The sequence below is a fragment of the Rana temporaria genome, chromosome 5, assembly GCF_905171775.1.
Source record: "Rana temporaria chromosome 5, aRanTem1.1, whole genome shotgun sequence".
NCBI classification, from domain to species: domain Eukaryota; kingdom Metazoa; phylum Chordata; class Amphibia; order Anura; family Ranidae; genus Rana; species Rana temporaria.
In genome coordinates, this window is record NC_053493.1 from 14,118,478 (window position 1) to 14,128,628 (window position 10,151).

Genomic DNA, 10,151 nt, shown 5'->3' on the forward strand with positions numbered 1-10,151 from the left:
TCCTACATACACTGACCTGTCCTACATACACTGACACTGACCTGTCCTTCATACACTGACCTGTCCTACATACACTGACCTGTCCTACATACACTGACCTGTCCTTCATACACTGACCTGTCCTACATACACTGACCTGTCCTTCATACACTGACCTGTCCTACATACACTGACCTGTCCTACATACACTGACCTGACCTACATACACTGACCTGACCTGACCTACATACACTGACACTGACCTGTCCTACATACACTGACCTGTCCTACATACACTGACACTGACCTGTCCTACATACACTGACCTGACCTGACCTGTCCTACATACACTGACCTGACCTGTCCTACATACACTGACCTGACCTGACCTACATACACTGACCTGACCTGACCTACATACACTGACACTGACCTGTCCTACATACACTGACCTGACCTACATACACTGACACTGACCTGTCCTACATACACTGACCTGACCTGTTCTACATACACTGACCTGTCCTACATACACTGACCTGACCTGTCCTACATACACTGACCTGTCCTGTCCTTCATACACTGACCTGTCCTACATACACTGACCTGTCCTACATACACTGACCTGTCCTGCATACACTGACCTGACCTACATACACTGACCTGTCCTACATACACTGACCTGACCTGTCCTACATACACTGACATGTCCCACATACACTGACCTGTCCTACATACACTGACCTGACCTGACCTGTCCTACTGACACTGACCTGTCCTACATTCACTGACCTGACCTGTCCTACATACACTGACCTGTCCTACATACACTGACACTGACCTGTCCTTCATACACTGACCTGTCCTACATACACTGACCTGTCCTACATACACTGACACTGACCTGTCCTACATACACTGACCTGACCTGTCCTACATACACTGACCTGTCCTACATACACTGACACTGACCTGTCCTACATACACTGACCTGTCCTACATACACTGACCTGACCTGTCCTTCATACACTGACCTGTCCTGACCTGTCCTACTGACACTGACCTGTCCTACATACACTGACCTGTCCTGACCTGTCCTACTGACACTGACCTGTCCTACATACACTGACCTGACCTGTCCTTCATACACTGACCTGTCCTGACCTGTCCTACATACACTGACCTGACCTGTCCTACATACACTGACCTGACCTGTCCTACATACACTGACCTGTCCTACATACACTGACACTGACCTGTCCTTCATACACTGACCTGTCCTACATACACTGACCTGTCCTACATACACTGACCTGTCCTTCATACACTGACCTGTCCTACATACACTGACCTGTCCTTCATACACTGACCTGTCCTACATACACTGACCTGTCCTACATACACTGACCTGACCTACATACACTGACCTGACCTGACCTACATACACTGACACTGACCTGTCCTACATACACTGATCTGTCCTGTCCTACATACACTGACCTGTCCTACATACACTGACCTGTCCTTCATACACTGACACTGACCTGTCCTACATACACTGACCTGACCTGTCCTACATACACTGACCTGACCTGACCTACATACACTGACCTGACCTGACCTACATACACTGACACTGACCTGTCCTACATACACTGACCTGACCTACATACACTGACACTGACCTGTCCTACATACACTGACCTGACCTGTTCTACATACACTGACCTGTCCTACATACACTGACCTGTCCTACATACACTGACACTGACCTGTCCTATATACACTGACCTGTCCTTCATACACTGACCTGTCCTACATACACTGACCTGTCCTACATACACTGACCTGTCCTTCATACACTGACCTGTCCTACATACACTGACCTGACCTGTCCTACATACACTGACCTGACCTACATACACTGACCTGACCTGACCTACATACACTGACACTGACCTGTCCTACATACACTGATCTGTCCTGTCCTACATACACTGACCTGTCCTACATACACTGACCTGTCCTACATACACTGACACTGACCTGTCCTACATACACTGACCTGTCCTACATACACTGACCTGTCCTACATACACTGACACTGACCTGTCCTACATACACTGACCTGTCCTACATACACTGACCTGTCCTACATACACTGACACTGACCTGTCCTACATACACTGACCTGTCCTACATACACTGACACTGACCTGTCCTACATACACTGACCTGACCTGTCCTACATACACTGACCTGTCCTACATACACTGACCTGACCTACATACACTGACACTGACCTGTCCTACATACACTGACCTGGCCTGACCTACTGACACTGACCTGTCCTACATACACTGACCTGTCCTACATACACTGACACTGACCTGTCCTACATACACTGACCTGGCCTGACCTACTGACACTGACCTGACCTACATACACTGACCTGACCTGTCCTACATACACTGACCTGACCTGTCCTACATACACTGACCTGACCTGACCTACATACACTGACCTGTCCTACATACACTGACCTGTCCTTCATACACTGACACTGACCTGTCCTACATACACTGACACTGACCTGTCCTACATACACTGACCTGACCTGTCCTACATACACTGACCTGTCCTACATACACTGACCTGTCCTTCATACACTGACCTGTCCTACATACACTGACACTGACCTGTCCTTCATACACTGACCTGTCCTGACCTGTCCTACATACACTGACCTGTCCTACATACACTGACACTGACCTGTCCTACATACACTGACCTGACCTGTCCTACATACACTGACCTGTCCTGTCCTTCATACACTGACCTGTCCTACATACACTGACACTGACCTGTCCTTCATACACTGACCTGTCCTGACCTGTCCTACATACACTGACCTGACCTGTCCTACATACACTGACACTGACCTGTCCTTCATACACTGACCTGTCCTACATACACTGACACTGACCTGTCCTACATACTCTGACACTGACCTGTCCTACATACACTGACACTGACCTGTCCTACATACACTGACCTGACCTACATACACTGACACTGACCTGTCCTTCATACACTGACCTGTCCTGACCTGTCCTACTGACACTGACCTGTCCTACATACACTGACCTGACCTGTCCTTCATACACTGACCTGTCCTGACCTGTCCTACATTCACTGACCTGACCTGTCCTTCATACACTGACCTGTCCTACATACACTGACACTGACCTGTCCTTCATACACTGACCTGTCCTACATACACTGACCTGTCCTACATACACTGACCTGTCCTACATACACTGACCTGTCCTTCATACACTGACCTGTCCTACATACACTGACCTGTCCTTCATACACTGACCTGTCCTACATACACTGACCTGTCCTACATACACTGACCTGACCTACATACACTGACCTGACCTGACCTACATACACTGACACTGACCTGTCCTACATACACTGACCTGACCTGTCCTACATACACTGACCTGACCTGTCCTACATACACTGACCTGGCCTGACCTACTGACACTGACCTGACCTGTCCTACATACACTGACCTGGCCTGACCTACTGACACTGACCTGACCTGTCCTACATACACTGACCTGTCCTACATACACTGACCTGACCTGACCTACATACACTGACACTGACCTGTCCTACATACACTGACCTGACCTGTCCTACATACACTGACCTGTCCTACATACACTGACCTGACCTGTCCTACATACACTGACCTGACCTGTCCTACATACACTGACCTGGCCTGACCTACTGACACTGACCTGACCTGTCCTACATACACTGACCTGGCCTGACCTACTGACACTGACCTGACCTGTCCTACATACACTGACCTGACCTGTCCTACATACACATACCTGTCCTACATACACTGACACTGACCTGTCCTACATACACTGACCTGACCTGTCCTACATACACTGACCTGACCTGACCTGACCTGTCCTACATACACTGACCTGTCCTACATACACTGACCTGTCCTACATACACTGACCTGTCCTACATACACTGACACTGACCTGTCCTACATACACTGACCTGACCTGTCCTACATACACTGACCTGACCTGTCCTACATACACTGACCTGACCTGTCCTTCATACACTGACCTGTCCTGTCCTACATACACTGACACTGACCTGTCCTACATACTCTGACACTGACCTGTCCTACATACACTGACACTGACCTGTCCTACATACACTGACCTGTCCTACATACACTGACACTGACCTGTCCTTCATACACTGACCTGTCCTGACCTGTCCTACATACACTGACCTGTCCTACATACACTGACCTGACCTGACCTACATACACTGACACTGACCTGTCCTACATACACTGACCTGACCTGTCCTACATACACTGACCTGACCTACATACACTGACCTGACCTGACCTACATACACTGACACTGACCTGTCCTACATACACTGATCTGTCCTGTCCTACATACACTGACCTGTCCTACATACACTGACCTGTCCTACATACACTGACCTGTCCTACATACACTGACACTGACCTGTCCTACATACACTGACCTGTCCTACATACACTGACCTGTCCTACATACACTGACACTGACCTGTCCTACATACACTGACCTGTCCTACATACACTGACCTGTCCTACATACACTGACACTGACCTGTCCTACATACACTGACCTGTCCTACATACACTGACACTGACCTGTCCTACATACACTGACCTGACCTGTCCTACATACACTGACCTGACCTGTCCTACATACACTGACCTGACCTGACCTACATACACTGACCTGACCTGACCTACATACACTGACACTGACCTGTCCTACATACACTGACCTGACCTACATACACTGACACTGACCTGTCCTACATACACTGACCTGACCTGTTCTACATACACTGACCTGTCCTACATACACTGACCTGACCTGTCCTACATACACTGACCTGTCCTGTCCTTCATACACTGACCTGTCCTACATACACTGACCTGTCCTACATACACTGACCTGTCCTGCATACACTGACCTGACCTACATACACTGACCTGTCCTACATACACTGACCTGACCTGTCCTACATACACTGACATGTCCCACATACACTGACCTGTCCTACATACACTGACCTGACCTGACCTGTCCTACTGACACTGACCTGTCCTACATTCACTGACCTGACCTGTCCTACATACACTGACCTGTCCTACATACACTGACACTGACCTGTCCTACATACACTGACCTGTCCTACATACACTGACCTGTCCTACATACACTGACACTGACCTGTCCTACATACACTGACCTGACCTGTCCTACATACACTGACCTGTCCTACATACACTGACACTGACCTGTCCTACATACACTGACCTGTCCTACATACACTGACCTGACCTGTCCTTCATACACTGACCTGTCCTGACCTGTCCTACTGACACTGACCTGTCCTACATACACTGACCTGTCCTGACCTGTCCTACTGACACTGACCTGTCCTACATACACTGACCTGACCTGTCCTTCATACACTGACCTGTCCTGACCTGTCCTACATACACTGACCTGACCTGTCCTACATTCACTGACCTGACCTGTCCTACATACACTGACCTGTCCTACATACACTGACACTGACCTGTCCTTCATACACTGACCTGTCCTACATACACTGACCTGTCCTACATACACTGACCTGTCCTTCATACACTGACCTGTCCTACATACACTGACCTGTCCTACATACACTGACCTGACCTACATACACTGACCTGACCTGACCTACATACACTGACACTGACCTGTCCTACATACACTGATCTGTCCTGTCCTACATACACTGACCTGTCCTACATACACTGACCTGTCCTTCATACACTGACACTGACCTGTCCTACATACACTGACCTGACCTGTCCTACATACACTGACCTGACCTGACCTACATACACTGACCTGACCTGACCTACATACACTGACACTGACCTGTCCTACATACACTGACCTGACCTACATACACTGACACTGACCTGTCCTACATACACTGACCTGACCTGTTCTACATACACTGACCTGTCCTACATACACTGACCTGTCCTACATACACTGACACTGACCTGTCCTATATACACTGACCTGTCCTTCATACACTGACCTGTCCTACATACACTGACCTGTCCTACATACACTGACCTGTCCTTCATACACTGACCTGTCCTACATACACTGACCTGACCTGTCCTACATACACTGACCTGACCTACATACACTGACCTGACCTGACCTACATACACTGACACTGACCTGTCCTACATACACTGATCTGTCCTGTCCTACATACACTGACCTGTCCTACATACACTGACCTGTCCTACATACACTGACACTGACCTGTCCTACATACACTGACCTGTCCTACATACACTGACCTGTCCTACATACACTGACACTGACCTGTCCTACATACACTGACCTGTCCTACATACACTGACCTGTCCTACATACACTGACACTGACCTGTCCTACATACACTGACCTGTCCTACATACACTGACACTGACCTGTCCTACATACACTGACCTGACCTGTCCTACATACACTGACCTGTCCTACATACACTGACCTGACCTACATACACTGACACTGACCTGTCCTACATACACTGACCTGGCCTGACCTACTGACACTGACCTGTCCTACATACACTGACCTGTCCTACATACACTGACACTGACCTGTCCTACATACACTGACCTGGCCTGACCTACTGACACTGACCTGACCTACATACACTGACCTGACCTGTCCTACATACACTGACCTGACCTGTCCTACATACACTGACCTGACCTGACCTACATACACTGACCTGTCCTACATACACTGACCTGTCCTTCATACACTGACACTGACCTGTCCTACATACACTGACACTGACCTGTCCTACATACACTGACCTGACCTGTCCTACATACACTGACCTGTCCTACATACACTGACCTGTCCTTCATACACTGACCTGTCCTACATACACTGACACTGACCTGTCCTTCATACACTGACCTGTCCTGACCTGTCCTACATACACTGACCTGTCCTACATACACTGACACTGACCTGTCCTACATACACTGACCTGACCTGTCCTTCATACACTGACCTGTCCTGTCCTTCATACACTGACCTGTCCTACATACACTGACACTGACCTGTCCTTCATACACTGACCTGTCCTGACCTGTCCTACATACACTGACCTGACCTGTCCTACATACACTGACACTGACCTGTCCTTCATACACTGACCTGTCCTACATACACTGACACTGACCTGTCCTACATACTCTGACACTGACCTGTCCTACATACACTGACACTGACCTGTCCTACATACACTGACCTGACCTACATACACTGACACTGACCTGTCCTTCATACACTGACCTGTCCTGACCTGTCCTACTGACACTGACCTGTCCTACATACACTGACCTGACCTGTCCTTCATACACTGACCTGTCCTGACCTGTCCTACATTCACTGACCTGACCTGTCCTTCATACACTGACCTGTCCTACATACACTGACACTGACCTGTCCTTCATACACTGACCTGTCCTACATACACTGACCTGTCCTACATACACTGACCTGTCCTACATACACTGACCTGTCCTTCATACACTGACCTGTCCTACATACACTGACCTGTCCTTCATACACTGACCTGTCCTACATACACTGACCTGTCCTACATACACTGACCTGACCTACATACACTGACCTGACCTGACCTACATACACTGACACTGACCTGTCCTACATACACTGACCTGACCTGTCCTACATACACTGACCTGACCTGTCCTACATACACTGACCTGGCCTGACCTACTGACACTGACCTGACCTGTCCTACATACACTGACCTGGCCTGACCTACTGACACTGACCTGACCTGTCCTACATACACTGACCTGTCCTACATACACTGACCTGACCTGACCTACATACACTGACACTGACCTGTCCTACATACACTGACCTGACCTGTCCTACATACACTGACCTGTCCTACATACACTGACCTGACCTGTCCTACATACACTGACCTGACCTGTCCTACATACACTGACCTGGCCTGACCTACTGACACTGACCTGACCTGTCCTACATACACTGACCTGGCCTGACCTACTGACACTGACCTGACCTGTCCTACATACACTGACCTGACCTGTCCTACATACACATACCTGTCCTACATACACTGACACTGACCTGTCCTACATACACTGACCTGACCTGTCCTACATACACTGACCTGACCTGACCTGACCTGTCCTACATACACTGACCTGTCCTACATACACTGACCTGTCCTACATACACTGACCTGTCCTACATACACTGACACTGACCTGTCCTACATACACTGACCTGACCTGTCCTACATACACTGACCTGACCTGTCCTACATACACTGACCTGACCTGTCCTTCATACACTGACCTGTCCTGTCCTACATACACTGACACTGACCTGTCCTACATACTCTGACACTGACCTGTCCTACATACACTGACACTGACCTGTCCTACATACACTGACCTGTCCTACATACACTGACACTGACCTGTCCTTCATACACTGACCTGTCCTGACCTGTCCTACATACACTGACCTGTCCTACATACACTGACCTGACCTGACCTACATACACTGACACTGACCTGTCCTACATACACTGACCTGACCTGTCCTACATACACTGACCTGACCTACATACACTGACCTGACCTGACCTACATACACTGACACTGACCTGTCCTACATACACTGATCTGTCCTGTCCTACATACACTGACCTGTCCTACATACACTGACCTGTCCTACATACACTGACCTGTCCTACATACACTGACACTGACCTGTCCTACATACACTGACCTGTCCTACATACACTGACCTGTCCTACATACACTGACACTGACCTGTCCTACATACACTGACCTGTCCTACATACACTGACCTGTCCTACATACACTGACACTGACCTGTCCTACATACACTGACCTGTCCTACATACACTGACACTGACCTGTCCTACATACACTGACCTGACCTGTCCTACATACACTGACCTGACCTGTCCTACATACACTGACCTGACCTGACCTACATACACTGACCTGACCTGACCTACATACACTGACACTGACCTGTCCTACATACACTGACCTGACCTACATACACTGACACTGACCTGTCCTACATACACTGACCTGACCTGTTCTACATACACTGACCTGTCCTACATACACTGACCTGACCTGTCCTACATACACTGACCTGTCCTGTCCTTCATACACTGACCTGTCCTACATACACTGACCTGTCCTACATACACTGACCTGTCCTGCATACACTGACCTGACCTACATACACTGACCTGTCCTACATACACTGACCTGACCTGTCCTACATACACTGACATGTCCCACATACACTGACCTGTCCTACATACACTGACCTGACCTGACCTGTCCTACTGACACTGACCTGTCCTACATTCACTGACCTGACCTGTCCTACATACACTGACCTGTCCTACATACACTGACACTGACCTGTCCTTCATACACTGACCTGTCCTACATACACTGACCTGTCCTACATACACTGACACTGACCTGTCCTACATACACTGACCTGACCTGTCCTACATACACTGACCTGTCCTACATACACTGACACTGACCTGTCCTACATACACTGACCTGTCCTACATACACTGACCTGACCTGTCCTTCATACACTGACCTGTCCTGACCTGTCCTACTGACACTGACCTGTCCTACATACACTGACCTGTCCTGACCTGTCCTACTGACACTGACCTGTCCTACATACACTGACCTGACCTGTCCTTCATACACTGACCTGTCCTGACCTGTCCTACATACACTGACCTGACCTGTCCTACATTCACTGACCTGACCTGTCCTACATACACTGACCTGTCCTACATACACTGACACTGACCTGTCCTTCATACACTGACCTGTCCTACATACACTGACCTGTCCTACATACACTGACCTGTCCTTC